At 35.9% G+C, this 25,153-nt stretch overlaps 1 long non-coding RNA gene across 1 annotated transcript; it reads right to left on the reverse strand.

Moving 5' to 3' along the window:
• Positions 1 to 233: 233 nt before the first annotated feature.
• Positions 234 to 1,199, reverse strand: LOC114353025 (uncharacterized). Its single transcript, XR_003655909.1, has 2 exons — positions 833 to 1,199; positions 234 to 752 (listed from the first exon to the last, which is right to left on the reverse strand). It is a non-coding gene; the product is annotated as an uncharacterized LOC114353025 (long non-coding RNA).
• Positions 1,200 to 25,153: the final 23,954 nt, after the last annotated feature.

Genomic DNA, 25,153 nt, shown 5'->3' on the forward strand with positions numbered 1-25,153 from the left:
AACTCGATGTAGCACTGTTATTATTTAATTATGAAAGAAAATAAAAAACATTATGAGTCTAATATTTTCTAATTATCTGTCTGACGGACAATTGGGAACGTGCGAAGTGGGTGGAAGGGGTAAAGAAAACGATCGCTGCGCTCGTCGCGGCACAAATGTGTAACATTATGGGCAAGGGAAGCAAACAAACTTGTCTTGTCATTGTCAATGTTGTTTTGATTTTAATGTGATTGTGTTAATTTATTCAATTTTATTGATGATATTGTACATGTATGTTGTGTTTTAGTTAATTTACAGCCTCCAATCTTTTCCAAGAGTAATACTGTTGTAAAAGGTAAATAAAATTCAACTGTCGAAAAACATAACTGTTTTTTATTTTATAAAGTTCTGCACTTATATTTTTATCATTATAATATTAAATTAACACTTTCTTATCAGTATCATTACTGCAACACATCCAAACATAAGAAGTTAGCATAAATTGGAGATATTTGACGTAGTATAGATTGTGGTTCACAATAGTCAGTCTTAGATACTGATCCAAACATATCTTGAAAATAGCTTCCTTTGGAATATTTACAAGCTCCAAATTGACGAATAATGGGTTCTCCCCATTGATGTTCGATGCTCGTTTTTAAATTACTAACTTTGTTGTTAATGCAACATATTAAAGCAGCAACATGTTTGCACTTGCTGCTCTGGTTATAAACGCAGCTGCATTTTACTCCTGTGACAACCCTAGCATGATCGATCTGTAATAAATGCAATGAATATTAATTTTATTACTTTCTCTAAATCTTTAGTCATATTTTTAGGTTAGGTGAGTACTTACGTTTAAACTTGTTTTATAGGGTGTCGAGGTCACCGATGTTTGACGAATGATGGTGGCTCAATAAATAACTATTGCCATTAGTTCTCAGCTCTTCTACATTCCTCACATGCTCTGCTAGCACCAATTTTTTTCCTTTTAGCTGAGTTTGGGGTTGGAAACATATGTGTGTTTTACACACTCAAAACCAGTTTTTATAATGACGTCCATTTCTCCGTAAACAGTTTTTATCAAATTCCATTCAACGTACCATTTATTGTCTTTTAAAGTATATTTTATTTACTCTAATCAATAAAAATAAGAAAGCTGTTGTTATTTATTTTTTGACATATGCCCCTTAAAGTTTCGTTGGCAGATGGCGCTAGTGTCGTGCACGTTCCCAATAATAATTGAAATTTTGTCATCTAGCCTATTATTACGAAAATTGCAGGTTTTGTATTTTATCTAAAGTAAGTATATTAGCAATTTATAAATATGAAAATTACTAATAAATAATCCCGTTAATCCTTCGTGATGATGGCAGGAGCGTATTTTTGCGCGAATTCGATCGAATATGATAGTGTAAACTTACGGTTTAGTTCGTTCGTTTGTTCTGTGCGCGTTTTCACGCGTGTTCAATCAAGTTCACGCTTATTGTAACTGCTTCATAAAACATAAACTATTATGGTAATGGCCACTTTTTAGAGTTATTGTACCTTCTCCTTACAATATTAATTACTCCAAGGTTTATGTTACAGAAATATCATAACGTTAATACGTTATTTTCTCACCCATAGACTAATGCGATGGAACTTTTTTTTATAATTGAGAACATACTGATAAATTGTTTAAGTAATGTTGGTAGACGTGCTGAGAAAACGCGGGAAGTAAAAAGGGATGGTATTCTCAGTTATCAATTTAATGATTTTATATTTTCGAAATAACCCTCCTTTTGGCGCAGTCGGATAAAAATCATTGTATATTTTTATTGTAACAAAATAATTATTTTATAAGAATCAGTATAGATTTAATTTATTTTATAATAAGGAATACTTTATTAAAATTATGATATTGCAATTAGTTGTCTATGGTACGGTTTAGGCGGAGAGAAAGTTTAGTCTGCGTTCGCGGCAAAATTAAAAATGGCGGGTACTGTTTCCAATCAGCTTTGAGGATACCTTTTTAATTTTACCTGTAACTAAACCTGTTTAGGTATGTGTATAATGTTTTAAACTTTTGCTATAATGTCACTACATAAGTAACAAAGTATCGTAATTACGCTGCGCCAGGAGGGTTATAAGTAAAATTAAGGTATTTTTTTTTAGAACTTTACTATAAAAAAAGAAAAATAGATGACTTATATTACTTAATACATTTTTCTGCTTTCTTTCTTATATTTTGATAAGAATTTTACCCGTTTAGCAATTTTACTGTTTCGGATTTAATTGCAGGTTTGAAAAAGTAGTAGTTTATGTTACTAGTTAAGTAGGAGGCAATAGAATGTAAAGGTTTTCAGTGAAGATCTATGACTTGCGTGAAAATGTAATTACTAATATTGAATCTTGAATTTGTTTGTGGAACCCAGCCAAGAACTAGCAGTGTCCAATTTAGTTCAAAACAGTAAACGTATAATTTGTAAGTATAATAATTTAACCTGAATAATTTAAAGAATTAATTTACTAAGGCACTAACCTAGGCAAATTGTTTAAAGTCTAAACGCAATACCTACCCACAAAAGTACCTAACTCAAAACACGGAAGTCATGTCATTTGTGTCTGATGTTTATAAATGACGTGTTCGTGCAGTCTATCTCATAATAGCTACCATTTATCAGGCCTTTGGGGCTAAGAAATGCTTACGAGGCCATAACGAATACCATACCGCTACCAAAAAGGCAGCAAGATACTTAGATAGACTACACAAAACGAGGTTTCTTCGGTGCTGTTTGAAAAACTTTGATTTTTCATTTAATTTTATTCGAAGAATTATTTAGATTGTATGCTGTATGAGTTTCATGTCAATGGCGGATAATAATAATTTAAACAATGGGATTCGTCTATCTATGCTTAAATTTAAAACTCGCATCTGGAATGTTGGCAACCTTGTGATAGATGGATGAGTGAGACGGTAGGTGGGAAATTCTTAGCGACAGCGTCCAGCGCACGCGCTTTTAATTAAATATAGGTAAATAATTTGAATTTGAAAAATTCAAAAAGTACTTATATGCACTTATGGATTGTCTTGTTTTTATGGAAATTATTAATCAAGTTAGTGTGATTAAAAAGTGAGGCGTTAAAAATCGATTATTTACATGACGGACAGTAATCAAATTGGTGGCGATATGAGGCGACCCGAGCGATGAAGTGGTTTGGGATTAAAACACTTGTTGTTTTATTAATTCATTTTCAGGTGAGCTTATTAGGCAAAATTTTGTTTGTTCGAAAAGGGTCAGATTAAGGGACAAAATTGGTTTAGAATTACATTTTTAGCTGTAGCGGAACAAAAAATTTGAAGGAAAATATGTCAGTATGTTGAGGAAGGTAGGGGCACCTTTGCCTCCTGCCAGGCTTGTCAAGAGTGAATACAGAGATCCCCTTTGGTTCGTCACCAAATAACACACGTTATACTACAATAGGATAGGTAAAAATAATGTCATTCTCTAAAAGTGTGTAGTACCTTTTTTGAGTTTAATCAAATGTTTTCTCTTTTTACAGATAGCCACGTGTGACTGCGATGCTTGGGTAAGTTGTAAAGTAAAAACCTACCTACAATAATTAAATTTTTTGACTTGGGTTGACTAAGACAGGGATTTAACATATGGGGAAATGCGCAAAAGGTGAAGAAGAAGTGAAGAATTGATGGGTTTGGGTATAAAATTGAGAATGTAGGTGTAATGTAAGTAGGTACAATCAACTTTTTTTTCAATCATCCTACTCAACCGAACAGATCTGGGGGCACGGCAGTGCCCCCACCAAGTCGAGCAAAAAAGCGGCACGGCCGTACCATCCTTTTCTCGAAGCAATTCAGGCCATTTTCGACTGCCTGTAACTTCGTTGTGGATAAAACTAGAAGGCTGAATTTTCATTAGCTATGCAGGCATTGTAAAGACACGGTATATTTAAAATTTCATTCAATTTGAACCAGTAGTTTAAGAATTATAACGGGTCAAAGTTACTTAATTTTGTCACTCACTGACTCACTGACTCACTGACTGACTCACCGATCATCAAAATTCTAAGGCACTTCTAGCAGACCTAGAAGCTTCAAATTTGGAATATAAGTAGTGTTTGGTGTATGAATCAAGGAAAAACTAAAATATTTGGGGGCACGGTAGTGCAACCGCCAAGTCGAGTAAAATTTTTCAATTTCGGTCCAGTTTTCTAGATACNATAAAGTTAAAAGAAATGTCCTTGCCTACAGAATAAAGAATAAAGAATACTACAAATATTTACATTAACACACTTTATAACACAGAAAAATTTAACAATTTTAACAAACACAATAGGTTTACCGAATACATTTTAAAATTATTTACAAGGTTTACAAAAACAGTATTGCCGCTTACACATTGAGGTAAGTGTTTTATTCCTTGCATTACTATGCATTACCGCAATGTTTGAAAATGACACTGTCTTAGTTGGACAATTGGTATCAGCGACGCCTGAAAATACCCAACCTAACGTTGTATCCTGAGCTAACATACGCCTATCTCTACTGCGTTTGATGCTCGCTCGTATGACCTGACTGTATACCTCAGCACCTAGCAAGACATCAACTTTGTGAGGTCTGTAATACTCAGGATCGGCAAGGTCCTCTGTTAGTAAGTAGATAGTATCTATTGGACGTGCCTCTACCGAAGGAAGGACAGATGTGATGGATTTCAAGACAAACGCGTTTACCTGCATACTGAAATTTGGGTCCAATCTAGACTTAATATTTAAAGTCACAGTAGATTTCGTGGATAAGCTACTATCCCCGCCTACACCTGTCACGGCGTGTTCAATTGGTTTTTCTTTCAGCCCTAAGCGCTGAACCATCTCTTTCGTTATAAAAGATCCTTGCGAACCCTGATCTAGCAAGGCTCGCATGCCGCGGTAAGTACCATTTTTCGACTCTGCTTTAACTAAGGCAGTTGGTAATAAAACCGTTTCATTACATTGTCCTGTCGAAATACATGTTACTACCTTTTCATTATGCTTTCCTACTTGTGTGCCTGAACTAGCTTTCGTACCTTCCGCCCGCATGGCAGAATCAACGCCCTTCGCGCATTTATCTCCCGTAGATTTCGATAACCCGCTGGGATGTAATAACGTATGATGACGTTTCTTACAAATATGACATTTGAAGTTGGTTTTACAAGCCTTGGCAGAGTGATTATTATACAAACAAATAAAGCACAACCCATTCTTCTGAGTAAAACACCGACGAGTTTCATTAGTTTCGTGGGCAAACTTTTTACAATTTACAATCTTATGACTAGCTTTACAATATGTACAAATTATATTTCGTGAATGAAAAGATTGTGAGCTTCTACCTGTAACCCGCTCAGAATTAGTCCTTTCATTCAAGTTTTCTAGGCCTCTGAATCGTCCAGTTAAAAACTGTGAAAACTGATCGTAGGTCGGCAGTTCATCAGTCCTATCCGATGAAATGTTTAACTCCCATGCCTTCCTAGTCTCCTTGTCAAGGTTCCCACTGATTAGGTGAATGATAAAAATATCCCAAGATGAGACATCCACACCTAAGTTCTTAATAGACTCTAAGCAGTCAGAAGTAGTACTTAACAAGTGTTTGATTTCCTGAGCTGATTCTGTACTTGAGCTTTTTTGATTAAACAAACGTTTTAAAATATTATTCACCAAATACCTTTTATTATTGTACATAAGCTCGAGTTTTTCCCAGCAACTTATGTAATTTTCAGCTGAAACTGAAACGTTATTTAAAAGTTGTGCAGCCTCTCCTACTAAATAAGCTTTTAAATAATACAACTTTTGTGCTGCATCTAACGACTGATTGTTGTGGACTAGTCCTATAAAAAGCTCTCTAAAAGTTTGCCATTCTATGTACTTACCTGAAAAAGTTGGAATTTTAATATCAGGCAATTTAAACTGAGTTGAGTGTTGAGCTGGCTCTGTGTGTGACTCTAAAATAGGTAGTGAATGAAATTTAAGTTATCCTTGATGTGAGACTTGTACTCCATATAAAGCTCCTCAACATCATCAAACACACTTTCCCTATAATAGTCTGATTCCTGCCATTCATCCTCATCGATAGTGCTTACAATTTCCTGTTGTGTTTTGAAAAAGACTCCCCAATGTTGCTCTAATACCTCAAGCCTGGTCTCAAGATAAGCTTGAGTCAGTCTATCTTTTGGAGACTTTTTGAAATTCGTGAATGCCCTTACAATTGCTGCCTTAGTGGCCTCCTGGAGCTTTACTAGCGGCTCCATAGTTTACAAATTAATTTACAAATACACAAAACAAGCAAAAATGAACAAATATACAAACTACACAAATACAGTAACAGAAATACAATCAGTTTAAAAATTACAAGTAAATATGAAGCAAAGTTACTAATGTAAATGTCCCAAATTTACGTTTTTATCTTCGTTTCAATAGGTAAGGTTTAAAGTACTCACGATTTTACACTTCACAACACACACTATGACGATGATACGCACACCAACTCCGACTCTCCAATTCACGTTCGCCGTGCTCGTTCTATGTAGCGCTCCCTAGCGCTCCTCGGTTGCCGCCAACCGCTGCCAAAGACTCTCCTCTGCTCCTCCCGTACGCCTTATCCAGCCTTCACCAGAGACTGGACCCTTCCGCTGCCGTGTAGTCACCGCTGACACCACTGCATGGACTCCAAAATAGCACCTTTGCTATTCGGTAATTTTGTACGGGCGGTACTCCGTAGTATGGACTACCGTAATTATCCTACCATTTTCTTCAAAGCCAATCCGACTCGTAGGACCATGAACGAAATACGTCACCGACACTACGAGAGATTATTTGATTGAAAGGCTTTTTGGTGTAAAAATAAAATTATATTGTAAAATAAAATCAAATTACATGTTTTAGTTCAGAGTAGAAAAGTCAAGAAAGAAGAGAAAAAAGTGACAATCGAAAAAGAACACGAAAAATAAAAAGAAGTTTCTCGCCAGCCAGGCGCGCGGCCAAGGAGTTTCGTCACACATTTGCGACCTCTACCATTTTTTCCTAGGCCGTCATTAGACAGACCTGTACAGTTGGTACCATTTTATACGGATCGGTGCTCATCTAATAAGTGTGTGGCGTTACGTGCCAACTTGCGTGATGATCATATTTACTTAGTACCTACCACAGATAACATAATGCTAGTTGGAACTTAGTTTCGCCTTCAGCCGAGCTGCAAACTAAGTATCTGCAGTATCTGCCTATTTACTTACTACATACTTAGGTATGTACCTTCCGAGTATAGGAAACACGTGAAAGGTTAAACACAAAACTTTTTTTCAGATGTCCGAAGCCCAAGAATGTTTTTCTTTGGTAATTAGTACAGATTCATATTGTTAATAATATTATATTACTGTGAAAATGCTTACGTACATAATTACCTACTTAGGTACCTATCTACTTTTTTAGACATTTAGTTAAAATACATGTTTTTATTCCAGTGTGTAGATGGGTCATGCAATGCTGTTGTAAGTTAATTTAATATTTATAAATCGACCAATTGAGTCTAAGCTATAAATGTTGCCTAAATACCTTGTCTTGTATCGATGTTACACATCAACGTAAAAAACCCAAAATGAAAATCCTGCGCCATATTGGCAACAAAAAGTGGATAGTATTAAGAAAGCGACACTACATACCTACTTATTACTCATATTCCATGAGTAATCTGTGATTACTCCCGACATCATTCGACCGATTGCGCAAAGTTATTAGTTGGCNCAAGTCAATAATTTATGTAAAACGTTAAAGATTTCCTGGCCTGGACTTGGTATTACATGGATCTCACAACTTTTTACCGTAGAACAACTGAGTAGCGAGACTTGGTTTTTTTGACAAGTATTGTTTTTGATGGGATATTAATTTCTTCGGCGGACACGTTAAGCCGTCCCGGTTTGACTTTGAGCTATGTTAGAATAGTCATGACAGCAGTGTTGTGACTTTAGTTTTGTGCTTTAGTTTTGTTACAACTCCATAAAAAGGAATGAAAGTCGATTGATTTTGAACCAACTTCATTACTTTATGAGAAATTTAGTAGGTACCTACGAATGCCTGCGTATCTTGCCGAAGATAAATGCATGCAGGTTCACTTGTATTGAAAATTTGAAAAGCAATAAATTTATTAGAATTTTATGTTAGGAAACTAGGAAATGTAAATTTAACAAAAAGTCAATTTCTCACCAATTTCCGGATCGGCTCCGGATAAATTATTTATTGGAATTCGTTAATCCCATCGAACCCTTAACATTTTTCTTTTTGTGTGGGAAAAGTGGCTAGGATCTTAACACTTGTTTACAAATTGGAATAAGTACCTACGTCTTTCAGGCATTAATCAAACGGCTCAAAACGTAACTGTGTTTGCCCATACATTAGTTGGGCTTAAATGACGGGAAATCTACATTTTGGGCACTGGAAACAATGGCCTTCAATAATGATGATGATTATGTTCGTTCGTTTCAGCCGAAAGACGTCCACTGCTGGACAAAGGCCTCCTCCAAGGATTTCCACAAAGGCCGGTCATGCGCCGAATGCATCCAGGCACCTCCCGCGACCTTCACCAGATCGTCGTCGGTCCACCTAGTGGGAGGCCTGCCCACGCTACGTCTTCCGGCTCGTGGGCTCAAGAACTTTTCTGCCCCAGCGGCCATTAGCTCTACGAGCTGCTTATGATTAAGTAGTTGCAATAAAAACTTAGGTATTCAGTATATTTAACTAAGGTACTTACCTACTTCCCCAAGGTAGGCCTTTGTCCAACAGTGGACGTCATTTGGCTGAAACGACGACGACGACTTACCTACTTATCTTTTTTACAGTGCACCGGTAGAAACTGCACATCTGGGGTAAGTGTTTTTCATTATTTTATTTATTTAAGTATTTAGATTTAGCGGTCGGAAGTTGGTGAACGAAANACCATTTTATACGGATCGGTGCTCATCTAATAAGTGTGTGGCGTTACGTGCCAACTTGCGTGATGATCATATTTACTTAGTACCTACCACAGATAACATAATGCTAGTTGGAACTTAGTTTCGCCTTCAGCCGAGCTGCAAACTAAGTATCTGCAGTATCTGCCTATTTACTTACTACATACTTAGGTATGTACCTTCCGAGTATAGGAAACACGTGAAAGGTTAAACACAAAACTTTTTTTCAGATGTCCGAAGCCCAAGAATGTTTTTCTTTGGTAATTAGTACAGATTCATATTGTTAATAATATTATATTACTGTGAAAATGCTTACGTACATAATTACCTACTTAGGTACCTATCTACTTTTTTAGACATTTAGTTAAAATACATGTTTTTATTCCAGTGTGTAGATGGGTCATGCAATGCTGTTGTAAGTTAATTTAATATTTATAAATCGACCAATTGAGTCTAAGCTATAAATGTTGCCTAAATACCTTGTCTTGTATCGATGTTACACATCAACGTAAAAAACCCAAAATGAAAATCCTGCGCCATATTGGCAACAAAAAGTGGATAGTATTAAGAAAGCGACACTACATACCTACTTATTACTCATATTCCATGAGTAATCTGTGATTACTCCCGACATCATTCGACCGATTGCGCAAAGTTATTAGTTGGCGCCTTTTCCGTTTCCCCACACTTCGGGGCCGATTAGATCAATCACGGCTAAAGTCGCGACTCATTTGCCTTATTGTAGGGTTAAAAGAGCGATTACCTGTCAGACGTACTCCTATTTTTTACACGAATTTCGCTATCCAAGCGAGTAAAAGCCGAAGTGGGGCGATATCCTGCTCTTTAATAGAGTGTAAAGAAATAGAAATGTACATAATAGCTAAAAGGATTTAAGCCTTTGATGGCGAAAGGAAGTTTATTCTACTTGAACCTTAATACAAAGTAGTGAGGTTCAAAATATGTTGACAACTACATACTGCTCCTGCCTTGTAAAAAATAAACACCTCAAAAAGGCAGTTCAGAAATGTTTGCCAAATATCTAGGTTTTAACTTAAGTAAACCTAAACTGTTTATGATTTTCGGGCTACTTTCTACAAACTTTTAGTTTCTGTGAACTAACTACCTGCACAACCTAACTGATTTTAACAAGCTGGAGTTACGTTATTATAATTAGTGAACATAAGTCGAATTCTGCTTAGTTTGCGACTACACAATTAGCGTGTAGTTTAAAAATAAAAAGAACCAGTCGTAACGCCATCGTCTAACTTCAACAGACTTTTAAAAATATTAGGTATCTTTGTTGAGAATACGATAAATTGAAACGCATTAAGTAGCTCCCTAAGTATAATGTAAATACTACATCTTAATGCCGTGCTTCTTACTAAATGGGGCAATAAATAAGATGCACAGCTGTGTTGCAGTGCAATTTGTCTGACTTATTTCCCATTTAGCTGTAAATACCATAAATTCTTGTTAAACCCTTTAAAAATTGTTTAGGGTGAAACTGTATTATAGTTTTTTAAATGATTTTGTTTTGAATCATTACTACTTAATGTTGAAAATAAGACATTATTGCGTTACCATGTGCTTACCAAGTTACCAAAAGAGCTAGTAAGTAGGTACATTAACTAACGCATGAAAATAGTTTGATATTGCTGTTAGCTTATTTACTTATTGCCTCATAAATTATGAACATGAAATTAAATTTTGGATTTGGTAGAGCATGGATACATGATCCTACTAATATTATAAATCTTTCATAATTAACTAACTAGGATTGTACATTATCTAGAATTGTAATTCAATTATAAATTGACGCTCGATGTTGTTTGCAGTGTCGAGGTGAAAACTGTACCGCTACGGTAAAACTGATCCCTTTTTTACTTTATTTTTGAACTTTATTTAAACCAGATTAAATATAAATAAATACTTTAAACTTCTAGTGTAAAGGCATAAGATGCATGGCGGGAGTAAGTAAAATCTTTTAGCTAAAAGTAATAAGTTATAAAAATATTTAAGATATAAAGGAAAACAGAGGGACTGATTTTCTCCTAATTATTTTAGTGCACTGGCCCAAAGTGCAAATCCAAAGTGAGTAATGTAATTTATCTAAATAGCACGCTTTAATACAGTTTCGGGTTCCTATTTACTCATACTAAGGGCGTTAACTTTAAACCGAACATTATGAAAATATCTTAACGCTGAAAAAGTAACTCGCATATTTCAGTAAGAATTATTTGTCTATTTAATAATATGCCTTTCCTCAAAGGTTACGTTATTTTTCCACAGTGCATTGGCATGAACTGTGATGCTTGGGTACGTACATAAATGTAGCCTTTAAGTTTAATAACTTTTGTTAAAATGTACCTATCAAAAGTTGAGAAACTTAGCTACACAGTAAATATTTTGTTCTTTTCAGTGCCAGGGATCGCACTGCGACTATAATAGTTTGATATGGTGATTTTAAATCTCTTTTTGATACGTTAATAAAAGATAATAAATAAATACGTTAATAAGAAATACTAATTTGTTTTGTACATTTGCATTTTTATTAGATAACCTAAACTAGAATACACAAACATTTCCACATCGTTTTCAGCCTGAAAATACCCCACGCCGTTCTTGAGGGTCGAAAAGTTCTTTGCCTTAACCACTTGATGGCAGAGAGGTGCCTTTTTACGTGTGTTTGTCATAAAAAAAGTCTGTTCCTAGGATATTGTCGGTCGGGCGGCCTAGAGCGTAATATGGACCCAAATACATCCTGTGAACTTAGGCTGAGTTGCACCAGCTAACTTTGACCGTAACTTTGACGATAACCGGTGTTTTTGGTATAGAGATAACAGATTTTTTATGTTTGTTAAAGTCAAAGTAAGATGGTGCAACCCAGTCTAAGTATATCCGCTTAACCAGGCTGGGCATTTCAAATGTTTGTTTAGGTTTTCTCAAATGTCAACAAATACTGTTTCTTTAGGTGTTGTTACACCAACAACTTGAGTGCCTAATTAGTCGGTCATTCTCACGATCAGGCGTTCTCAGCCTAATTACCATATCATTTTTGAAATTTGGCTTAATTGACTTAAACGCATTTAAATATGAAACACATGAAAAGTACGAATTTAACAATCGTTAAGGCGTCAAATTATTCCAAGCGGTTTTCGCGTAAATGAGACCCAAAAATTTTATGGTCACGGTAATTAGATAAGGCTAATACTTAATCTAATGGTAATTAGAAAAAATATATAAAATAGCAAGAAAACAATATCTTGCATTGATAAATTTGTATATAAATATATAGCGTCATAAAAAACGCTGTAGGTACACTTAATAACCCTTTAAAAAAAGGAAAACACTCATTTCTATTATTTATTGTATCAAGATATTTTCAGTATACTGCAATAATCGAGGCTATAACAGGAACACTTAGTTTCGGGCAGAAAGGGCTACGTGTCACATTTCATCAGAATCTTTATCATCATTTATTTGATTTCAATGTGGTACAAACGATTTAACGTACAGATAATGGATCAGGAGATCTCACAAATTTGATTTTTCGGATATGCATATATCGAAAAATTAATTAATGATTTAAGTGATTTTTCCTCTTTTTTATCTATCTGCGATCAGCCATCACCCATTATCAGATTAAATTGAATTTGTAATAATGACAGTTCCAGCTCAGCATATCCCATGATTTAATTTGTCACCTCGATTCTTTTACAATAAGTTTTCAGATTGATCCCATTCGCTTTCTCCTGAGCGTAAATGCAGAATTCTTAGAATTTAGAAGGGATGCAGCAAATAGATTGCATGATAGTCTAGTCTTTGGTTGTAAGCTTTACAGGATTTTCCACACCCTCTTTGACGTTTGGTATCACTTCAGTGGACTTTGTAAACCAAGGTGCACAGCTCAAGATTTTTAAAACTTTATTTTGAAAACGTTAAAGTATTTCTACATTTGCGAGGCTAAGTCGATGCCATGTCTACATGGGTTTTAGGATCCATTTGTATATAGTTTGTTCTCCAAGCTTCTTCTGTCCAGTACCCATTACATATCACGAAGTTTTTTCTATGCATAACAAAGCAGGTAGGATGCAGTTTAGGATGGTACAAAGTGCCTATACACTCTTGCCTTAAAAAGTCCCATTGTCTGTTGATTTGTTCTCTTTTGTTCTTAATGTGATCACGCCAGGTAAGTGTTACTGTTGGAAAATCTCATCTTCTTAGGGCAAAGGTATTATAGATAGATGTTAATGGTATTATATTAGAATTAATTAATGATTTAAGATGTTAATATCAATTATACCAATAGTAAAAATAAATATCTGGTACGAGACATGTTTCATGCAGAGGTGACATCTCCTGGCCATCAGAAAGCCCCGATTTTACTCCAGGTAACTTCTTTTTATGGGGTCACCTTAGGGGTTAAAATATACTCTTAAATCCAACAACCATGCAGCAACTGAAGCTGAACATTCGTCATGAAATCGAATCTATTTCGAGGTTACTCTAACAAAAGTTTTTTAAAATTTTGATTGTCAGATTGGAAGAAAAGTCCGTACAGTTGTTATGCGAAAGTCTAGGTATATTTCATATTTTATCATCATACTTATTCAATCGTGAGTGCAATTTGTAGTTAACAATTTCATACAACGGTGATTATAAATATACGGTAATTAGTACATGGAAATTATAAAACGATAGTTTTTCTTCAAAATTTCCAAAATCTTCAGCGTATGCAAATACTGTGTTACTACAACGTATGAAGGCCAAAGTACTGAATCTATTTAAATTAACAACGTGGATCTACCTTCAAATATCGAGTATAAAAATAAGGACATGGTAAATAGAAAAATTGAAAACCAAAGATATGGTAATTATACTCTTACGCAATTCATCGACGGTACGCCAACGCAATAGACGTCTACTTGCTAACAGGTCTTAGAACTAACTAAGGGCTCGCGCCGCGCGCGTAAATGATGTGTCAAATATTATTATTTAGGCTTGTGTGCCCAAAAACAGAAAACGTCACGGGAATTAGGACTTTCGCTCGGACAAGCAGTTTTTTAATTCTAATTATTTACAGAATGGTTCTATTGAATAGATATTTTGCTATGCGTAAGACAATCTTTTGTACTCTTTAAAATGTTGAATGGAGTAAACCAAATCTATACGACATAAAAATTACAGCCAAGTTTTAACATTAAGTCGGTGTGCGGACGCGTAACGGTAATTAGAGAACAGAGGTTCATGAAATTAATTAAGTCACAAATACTTAAAATAGAGGCCTATGATTTAATGCACAACTGGATGGGGTTGTTAAGTAACATATAAAAATACTTGCATGTCTCTAATTTGTCATTTTTAACGATTTAACAGCCCGGACACGCAAAAACTAGCTCATCTGAGAATGGCCGTAGTATAAAAATCTCTACGGAAATCTTGTGACCTTCATGTTACTAGTCTAAGGTTATTGTAATTTGTGCTACGACACAAATTATCAGACTACACCCAAATAACATGGACTTTCAGTAACTAAATTCTTGTTTTATGAGGCATGACCTAAGGGATTTCATTTTATACCCATCTATCTATTCAAATATAGATAGAAGTTCACCCTATTCTAGGGTAAACCAGAGAGTTATTGCCCACTGGTAGTGATTGCCCGCTTTAAGAATAATATTGTCAGGTGCTGACTTTGAATCACTCTAGTTAGATTTGAATTTACTAAGTAGATGGCTCCGTGATTAATGTACAGTAGATTTAAAATTTACAACAGGAAACACTAAAAAAAACAGTTATGGCGGATTTTGTCAAGACGGGTGAAAATGTTACTCAAACAGGTAAAGACTTTAACAATTTTACTAAGGAATTACTTGCTTAGAGGTTAATTTTTNTTTAAATTCATTCCATTGCGTAGAGATTGACTGAATCATTTTAAGATTGGATATTAAGTACTTCTCTTTCTTTTACCTACTTATAAACTGAAGAATCAATCCCATCAAAAACAATACTTGTCAAAAAAACCAAGTCTCGCAACTCAGTTGTTCTACGGTAAAAAGTTGTGAGATCCATGTAATACCAAGTCCAGGCCAGGAAATCTTTAACGTTTTACATAAAATATTGACTTGGCCATCGCACTAAATAATTTAATTTACACGTGTTTTCATGCGATGGCCAAGTCAATATATTTATGTAAAACGTTAAAGATTTCCTGGCCTGGACTTGGTATTACATGGATCTCACAACTTTTTACCGTAGAACAACTGAGTTGCGAGACTTGGTTTTTTTGACAAGTATTGTTTTTGATGGGATCTCATTTCTTTTTGTATTTTGTAGACAGCAGTTATGTATCTAGAAAACTGGACCGAAATTGAAAAATTTTACTCGACTTGGCGGTTGCACTACCGTGCCCCCAAATATTTTAGTTTTTCCTTGATTCATACACCAAACACTACTTATATTCCAAATTTGAAGCTTCTAGGTCTGCTAGAAGTGCCTTAGAGTTTTGATGATCGGTGAGTCAGTGAGTGAGTCAGTGAGTGAGTGAGTCAGTCAGTGAGTGACAAAATTAAGTAACTTTGACCCGTTATAATTCTTAAACTACTGGTTCAAATTGAATGAAATTTTAAATATACCGTGTCTTTACAATGCCTGCATAGCTAATGAAAATTCAGCCTTCTAGTTTTATCCACAACGAAGTTACAGGCGGTCGAAAATGGCCTGAATTGCTTCGAGAAAAGGATGGTACGGCCGTGCCGCTTTTTTGCTCGACTTGGTGGGGGCACTGCCGTGCCCCCAGATACAAAAGCATAAAAATACTACTTATTATTACAATCTCTGCAAAGTTTAATCTCAGCAAGTCCTTGACCTTTTCAGTGTGAGCTTCGGGTTTCGATAACTTTGCATTAATTTTCTAAGAGGAAATTTGTTCACTCTGATAAAAATTACAGGAATTTTCAGGAATAAGGTGTTTATATCAAATTTAAAAGTCAGTTTAGGAATTCAATATTTATTTTAATAATACAAGTGCAAACATTTAAGATTCTTAGATAGACACTTAATTACTGGATTAATAATTACATTTCATTCTTATACTTATGATACTAATTATTTAAAGTTATTATTACTATAATACTTATAACATACCTTTGATTTCATAATACTATAGTCAACTGGGTTTATACGTTGCTTTGGTTGGTTCATAATAAGATGGAAGGTAATTCTTATATTAAAAATTTGCCTCGCCTTAATATCTAATAAAATTAGACAGTATCTATTTGGTTTTTATCAGTCCTTCAATTATTTACTAAAACTTAAAGTACTAATACTTATAGTTAGTTACGTACTTATTGAATACACGCATACAAATGTTTATCTTATTTATTATACATGTTTTACTAAACTACTTGTATTGAAGTTATATTACAGTAAGTAAAGTAAAATGCTTAAAATATTGTAAATTAAAAAGAATTGTTTTTTTTAATGGTAATAACAATTTTGTTCATTGGTAATTTTGTGAAGTTAATAATACAATAATATAAAACAAAATCGATGAACGTAATACCCCGAATTTAAATACATTTTTTTAAATTACATTGAGAAATTAAGCATTTACATTTTCACATTTGTTATTATCCACTCCTAAAAAGCTTTTATTCCCAAGATACACTATACCCCAGGATGTCCAGGAACTCTCACATTTCCCTAGAGATGCACCAAAGTTATTCTGCCGAGTGACCGAGTCCCAAGTGACGCCGCGGGCGCAGCCTAGTGAATAAGGCTGCGCTGGAGTAATCTGAGGGACCTCAATGTTTAATTTCGTCATCAAACCACAGACCGCGAGTGTTTATAATACAGATTGAAAGACTTTGTAATGAACGGAAACAACGTAGAAGTACTATGGGAAGCACTTCAGACTGTCAGTTTAGTTACAAATTATACCAGCCACAAGAAAAGCGTCAAATCTAAATAAAAATCTTGGAAATTTTAAACTGCGTCATCCAGTTCCAAACAAAACAAAGCTTGTACTACAGGTGGTACCAGACAAAGGACATAAACATACTAATGTTTTTTCGTAAATACATGTACATCTTAAGCTTAATACATAGAAACCTCTGGAATAGTAGTCCGGTACGTGAACCACAAGGCTAAATAGGATTTGTATGTAAAGGGGCTTGTGTTGTAGGTAGACTGTTTAATGTCTTCTACGCTTTAGCGTTTCCTAAACTTACTGATTTACAAGCGGCCACAGTTGGGAACATAACTTCATTACCGCGAAAAGAAAAAGCGGCTTTAATAACAAACTGGGTTAATACGAAAAAAATTTCACTGTTCTTATTAATTGCGACTTTGAACTACAATAATTACGGATCTAATTTCAAAATATTGTCAAAAAGAATAAAATTATACGAGGAATAGAATTCGACCAATCGAAAAATGCCCATCTAAATTTAATTTCAGTAGATATTATGTTTCATTGTTCACTTCAGCTTTTGCAAGATTGTAATATAGCCTCGGTCCTGATTGGATATTATTGGGAATCGCCCTTAGGGCGTACCCACACGCTGCTGGTGCGTTGTCGGCATTAGATCCCCGCATTTTGTATGCGAACTCTACGGGCAGAACGCGTTACTGTGATGTTCTAATTCTGTCATACAAACTATGATGTGAGAGGTCGCCTCCCAGTATGAATGCAGTATTACTACAACATTCCTTATTTCTTGTCTTATTTTATGCGTTAGAGAGCCCTTTTTGCGGGCTCTACATTCTCAATATTGCCGGATTGCCCGGCTTAGTCGTTCGCGTACTGTTCTACCGTTCTCCGTTGTGGACTCCAATCCTGCGGGGGGCAAATAATATAATGGTCATTTGACGAGCAGGAGAATATACGAGTGCTATACTTTGAATCATTGTGGTATGAAAGTATATTCACATGTATCTCTTTTGTTATATTTAAAGTCAGCTCTGCCTGTTTGGGCAAAGTGGATAATATAAGAGGGTGCTACTAAATGCGCTCTAAATAAAAGGTCTTCTTTGTGTAATCGCCGGCGAAGAGAGAGTGGGCTTAGCGATGGGAATGTTGCCAGGTGCTTCATTTCAAATAGGTACTTTTTGTGGGAAATTATCAAATTAAGCACGTAATAATCTTTCAGGAAGTGTTTACTGAATGTAATCTATCTGTATCTACAGACCAGAAAGACGCATAGTGTGGCCGCCCCACCATATTATCTAACTTCAAGTGATTGCTTATTAGTTTATCTTCTTGTTGGATTATAGAGATATTATCTCTATCGGGTGAGATTTTATTTCATTGCGTGCTTACTGCTTATTTTGCAAAGAAAGTATTTAGTCTGATGTGCTGTCTACTGTACACCATTAGTGATTCCAAAATAACAATACAAGCGTGCGACTTAACAGTAGAAAAATAGTAAAAATATCACCATCTCGATAGTGTCTGTCAACATAGTCAGTGTCTAATAAAACGAATTCAATGAATCCAAAATGATTTTTCTAAGGGGTGGTTTGAAATCAAATTACTTTATCATCGAATAGAATTCGAATAGGCGCAAAGGAGATACTCTGATTCCATTGAAAAAGTTCCGCTTGTAGGAACTTCCGTAAAAAAAATTACTTGTATGCCTACCCAACACGATTACTTGTGCAAATGTATCGAGATGTTGATATTGATGTTGCTGTCATCGTTCTCCAAGTCTGAATCGAGTTTGTAGTCCTCCTTATCATTGAAGAGGACCTGGTTGGAGTCGTTGTTGTTGCTGGGCGAGGAGGTGGCGCTGGTCCTCTCGCTCCGGAGCAGGCTGCCCCTCTTCCTGTCCTTGTAGAAGTCCTTCCACTTGTCGCTGCAGAGAGACGTGGTCTCCGTGCCGTAGTAGCTGCACCTCCGGAACACCTTGTGGTCGAGCCGGTTGCGCCGGTCGTGGCTCTGGGACCGGACTCTGGCAAAAAAAAAATGTAACCTCAAATGATATTGTGATGTGTACTATTCCTAAATAAATAAAAATATATTATTATTGTGTAGGGCGTAGGCTGTTATAGGTTATAAGCTGGGCATTACCCGAATTTCTGATTCATTCCTTGAACACTATGGGCCTTTTCAAGGCGAGAGTGAATAAGCGCTTACAGGGCAGCTATGTACCATCCTAGACAGTATCTTATTGAACAACAGGTGCGATGTTCTGCATAAAAAAAATCAAAAACAGTTTTTTAAAGGTCGTTTCCATCTCTGTAGTCAAGGTGCACAGTCTGTGAAGATTGAGTAATTCAAAGCACAATACTTAATTTTTCCACGAGGAAATGTGTATCTTGGGACCTTCAATAAATTTAATCAGGCTTAACCTAAATAAGGGGGATTCGAAGTTTAAGATCGATTGGAGAAATCCGTGCAAAGTGGAACACGATGAAAATAAAGCAACAATTTAGCCTTCAAGATAAGTTAACACTGTATGTAAGTATGTGTAGTTTAAGATATATCTTTGCATTGCGACTTTAAGTAGCCCAAGGCTAGAGTTTATGGTAATGCCTCACCTGACGAGGTGGGCGCCCTCCGAAGTGTGGTTGACCATAGTCTCCCTGATGCTGGAGTGCTCGCGGTACTTGCTCTGTTTCCTTCGCGCCTTGCTGCAGCACAGCGTCTCTTTGAACGCGAGCCGGTATCTAAGGAAAACAGTCAAAGCTTTTATAAAAAGACGAGTGGTGCTCTGATTCAATTGGGTATTGGGCCTAATAAACAATCAAGTATCAATATAAGGTAAAATTCATTCAAATGCTACTTTTATAAGCACTTAGCACGTGCCAAAAATAAAGTAATATTTCAGTAATCGTCTTACAGATATTATTATACACGTCATCGCGTAATACTTATGAAATTACAGCAATATTATCGTTCCGCGCCACCAAAACATTCGCCGATGTTTGCTAATAAAATAAAGCTTAGCAGTAATTGATGTGTGCGACTTATCGACAGAACTTATTCGGCGGGAAGAATGTTGCTTGCAGTAACGAGCTCGTGAAACAATCTACAAATAGATGGGAACAAATCAGATACGTCTAGAGTTTAGATGGTTGATTGTTTATTTGGATGTCAGGTTTCCATTAAATCCAACAACATTTAGGAATAGTATGTTTAGGACTTTAGACACAATTAACATAATTGAACTAGTTGTGCTAAGCTTAGGTTTATTTCCCAAATATTTGAGTTTTGTGTGATCGGAATTCACTGTTATTGTAATTGTATGGTTCAATATTTATTGATAGGACTTTAAATTGATAAGGTAAACGGTGGAGCTTAAAAAGACTCTACCCTCATTCAGCAAGAAGCGTTAACCCAGACGTTCATTAACACAAAGTTATAATCAAGATTAGCATTTTCCACCCGATTTTATCATTAGAATAAGAGCCTTTTTCTGCCAATAGAATATTGATGGGCTTCAGACTAAGCTAACAGGACTCCCTTCGAAGGTATTGGAATTAATGGCGAGACAGTGGAAGCGTCGGTTAGAACTTGGATAAAGCGTTTAATTTCGACTTCACCCCCAAATTACTTTCGAATATCAATCTAACTAAGCCCCTTGAAGATTCCTTAATAAAGTTCTCAGTGTGCAGGTCAATATTGAGTTGGATGAGATAGTCTTGGAATGAGAATGCGAGTCTAGGATACGGAAATCAGTTGGAATTTTCGAACTCAGTTAAACAATATCCTATTTGTATGAAATATCTCATGGTATTGACGTCTACTCCTAAACATTCCAATTTTCCTCACTTTTGCTACTTTTCAAGCGAATTCCATATTTTTTCCAATTTATTAAAGTTAATCTTGTATTGAGTTGGAGACTGTTACTCGTACATGTGTCTAGTACCGAGGGGTGTTCAAATAGTAATGAGAATGGGATATTTCTAGCAATCACAAAAATCTGTAAAAATTGGGTAGGTACTGCTTATTTCTTCACTGGGCGTGGTGAATGTGTTCTTAACCAAAATGGTAAACTTAATGATTTTTTTACCAATTTCTAGTGAAGATTAAGCTACCCAATGTTTTTCAGATTTTTGTGATGGCTAGAAATATTCCATTCTTATTACTTTTTGAACAACCCTAGTACTACGTTACCTATTTCCCCTGCGGGACTACTAACGTCAAAAATAGAAATATAAATGTGCGTAATAATGTAAATAGGTTGAGATTTTTTAAAGAATTTTTTTTTTCTAAATTTCCATAGCTTATCTCTAGGGAAATTACTGTATTTTAGCATTACAATATATCTCGTTAACTAAGATGGATTTGAGCTTTGTACCTACCATAGGTACCTACTCGTAATAAGAAAAATGATTTTATGCGAAGATACTAGGAATCATTCCTAATTTTTAGGGTTCCGTACCTCAAAAGGAAAAAACGGAACCCTTATAGGATCACTTTGTTGTCCGTCCGTCCGTCTTGACTCAAGACCCTTTTTCTCAGGAACGCGTGGAGGTATGAAGCTGAAATTAAGTTATAAATAAGTAATACCTTTAAGTTGTAACAAAATCAAACTTCTATGTCAACGCAATCAAAAGAAACAGCAATTTAAGCTGCATATTTTGAAACTCGCAAGTACTCGCAAGGGAATCAAAACCTAAAGGGTACTTCCAGTCGACCTAGAATCTTGAAATTTGGCATGAAGCAACGTTTTATAGCACACACTAGCTTTCCGCCCGCGGCTTCGCCCGCGTGGAATTTTGTCTGTCACAGAAAAACTTTATCGCGCGCGTCCCTGTTTCAAAAACCGGGATAAAAACTATCCTATGTTCTTTCCCGGGACTCAAACTATCTCTATGCCCAATTTCATCAAAATCGGTTGCGAGGTTTAAGCGGGAAAGCGTAACAGACAGACAGACAGACAGACAGACAGACAGACAGACAGACAGACAGAGTTACTTTCGCATTTATAATATTATATAGTTGGGATGAAGGAAAAACTCCTATAAATTTTTAGTTACATTACAAAATATATGTTTTTAAATAAATATAAACTTATGAATTTCATTTTGCAATAAAAATACCATAGTTATGACTCGATTGTCGTAATGAACGAACTTTGTTAACCTTGCAGGTTTGTACGGAACCCTCGGTGCGCGAGTCCGACTCGCACTTGGCCGGTTTTTTTTGTAAAATAATTCTTCAGACGGCTATTGTAGCATTGTTCAGTACCTATCTACTGCTAAGCTATGTAGTAGCTTTCTCTATGGACCGACGAACTTATAAAATAATAATCGTCGATTCACTGAATGACGTTTTTCAATTAGCTGGCATTGCCAACGGAGTGGCACCGTTTCCGACGCAACGTCAGTGTTTGGACTTTCCACGAGACGACAGCAACGTCCGACTTTTGACGTTGATGGCGGAAAAGCAGCTGTAACAATAATATAATAACTAGCTTTTGCCCGCGATATCGTCCATGCAGAATTCGATGGAAAATATTGTAGAAGGCATAGTAGGTATGTAGTAGTCCCCACTGATTCTAACTTGAAAATCTGGAAATCATTATTTTTATGTTCAGCAGTGGACATTCCGTGACTGAAACAATGATTTGATCCACCACACAGACAATCAAGACTATCTAAATTACCTGTGGCTCATCAAATTGTAGAGAATTGGGTTGACAGTGGCGGAGACGTAGTAAAAGGCCCCCGCCACGCTAAAGAGGTGCTTGTTGATGGTGTGGTAGTGCTTGGACTCCGTGCCGTAGATGAAGAACAGCCGCTGGAAGTGGAAGGGCGCCCAGCACACGAAGAACGCCACCACCACGGCCGCTGTTGATACAATACTCTAGGTTAATAATGATGGTGTAGTCACTAATGACTAAGAGCTAACTCAACGTTACTTTAAAATTTATTTGAGAAATCTCCAATATTTTGTTGGTTGTCCGCAGTTCAGTCGTTTATGATGACCGTAGTGGTATGGTGGTCAACATGCCGACATACCACGCAAGAGGTCCCGTGTTCGATTCCCGGCCGGGCAGAAATTGTTTTAATTTCTGTGATGGGTCTAGGTGTTACTATAAAATGTATAATAGGTATGTACTGTGTATTTAAAAATCTTACGTACGTAAAATAACATGAGACTAGAAACACTGGGACAAGCTACTTATCGTCTTACATGCTTGAACTCTCTGTCATAGAAATCTGATTAATAATTTAATTTATAATTAAGTGCAGAATAAAAGCAGGTGGTTTTTAAAGTACCTACAGTGATTCCAGAAAGCGAAAAGCTAAGCTGGTTTAATTACGCGATTGTTAACAAACGCCCCGAAATTAATTTCAACTGGCTACCGCACGTTTTTGTTCAGCTCGTAGCCGTAATAAAAACACGCAGTAGGTGCCATTGGCTATTGACTTAAAAACATTTGATTTTGAATTTAATTAAGTCTCGCAAATCTAACAAAGAATCAGAATTAAATAACGCGTAATTATTATTCTTAAAAAGAGAAAATTTGCTAAAAATATTTTTTCTATCGTACTAATCTGTTTTAAACATTTTTCCAAGTGAGGAAAAGGCAGTGGGAGAAAATATCAAGAAAACCTTGGTCAACACACTCAACTTCCTCAAATATTAAATGAATTGTTATTTTAGTAGAAAATAACTCGAAATGTTATTCGGTGTATTGTACGAATTACATATTTACTGAAATCAAATACATATTCCGTAAATACGGTCACTCTGCAGAATGTCAGATCCTGATCAAATAGCTCACAGGCAAATCCTTTTGAGAAATTCCGAGAGCATCTCCTTGGGTTGTCACGTGTAAGCTTGTTATGCACCAGGTCCACGTGCAAGGTCTCACACTAAGTTTACACTCTACAGCTCTCCGATATAATAGAATCAGTATCTGTACGTACAGTTCAGGGAATCCCAAAGTGTGCTCCGTAGTAGGAAACAGGGATGTTATGGATATGAAGTTTCGGTTATGAATACGGTTACGGATATTAGAATAATATTATACCGGTTTCGGTTACGGTTAAGGATATGAAATCATTTCGGATTATGCGAAAGTATAGTAAGACACGGGTCTTAACGCGACGTTTATTAATGAGTTACATTATAGTACTCACGGCTTGTGCCAGTCTACTTGTGACCACTGCGGTGTAGATAAAAGTAAACGTGAAAAAAAATATCAAAGAAAAAGTTGTTTTCTGAATTTGATTTTTATTTCCAAAGTCTTTTGTGTTGTGGGGGCACTTCTTTTATGAGTTAAAAGTTTACAAAGCCTTGGGCATTACAAGTGGACCCAAGATACTGCATGTACCTTCATTGTGAAGTACAATTTTAATTAGATGTAATGTTATAATTAGCGCGTTTGGATTTGACAGATTTAATTGATGAACAAACCGCCGCGCTTAACTAAGGAATTAACAATGTCTCAAGGCGTAACTCACTTTACATTCAAATTGCTAAGAATACAAGCCTTAAATCCAAACACGGTATATCTCGGATCCAGTAATGAATTTCCCGCTCCTTAATTAATAAAACATGTAAACTTAATTAAACATGTGAGTAGGTGTACTAAAGGTATTACTAAATTATTTTTAGACGATTTTAGATTTACGAGTACTATAGTAATGTAGAAGTTAGGTATTTAATTAAGAAGAGTGGGCGAAACTTTATTTTACCAAAGTTGTTTTTCTGTTTTCTCGCTCAATAAATACTCTTGAGCAAATATTTTTCTCCCTATACAATCAAACTGCTATGGCCTTCAACTTTATTTTTTTACTCACCGTAATGTAACGGACAACGTTTAGGTTGATAAAGGTTGGTTCTTTGTTGGTGTATTTATTTAAAGCTCTCATCAATTACTTAATAAGTAATTTCCAGTTCTATTTATTTCGCGAACCGAAACTAGTGTATTTATATTAGGGCGTTAATAGTAGATTACAGGGAAGAGGGTCCTTAGGGAAGAAGCAGAAGGTTAGGAGGAGAAGTCTATCTAAAATTATCGTTAATAAAGAAACGTGGTACGGGCGCATTGGGACTTTTTCCAGTGAGCTAGGTGGGTCGCCAATAAACCCGACAAGTGACTAAGTACCTAAGTACTAGTCTCAGTGCGTCCCTAGGTAGTGTTAAACTCCTAACGAGAGCCAATACTGTGCTAATGGATTGGTCATTTGTGTGTGTGTTGTAATCTAATTCTTATAAGCGTGTCCTTTTTTCCCACCAGGTT

The sequence above is a fragment of the Ostrinia furnacalis genome, unplaced genomic scaffold (genome assembly GCF_004193835.3).
Source record: "Ostrinia furnacalis isolate ACB-3 unplaced genomic scaffold, ASM419383v2 OfSCF1534, whole genome shotgun sequence".
NCBI lineage: Eukaryota > Metazoa > Arthropoda > Insecta > Lepidoptera > Crambidae > Ostrinia > Ostrinia furnacalis.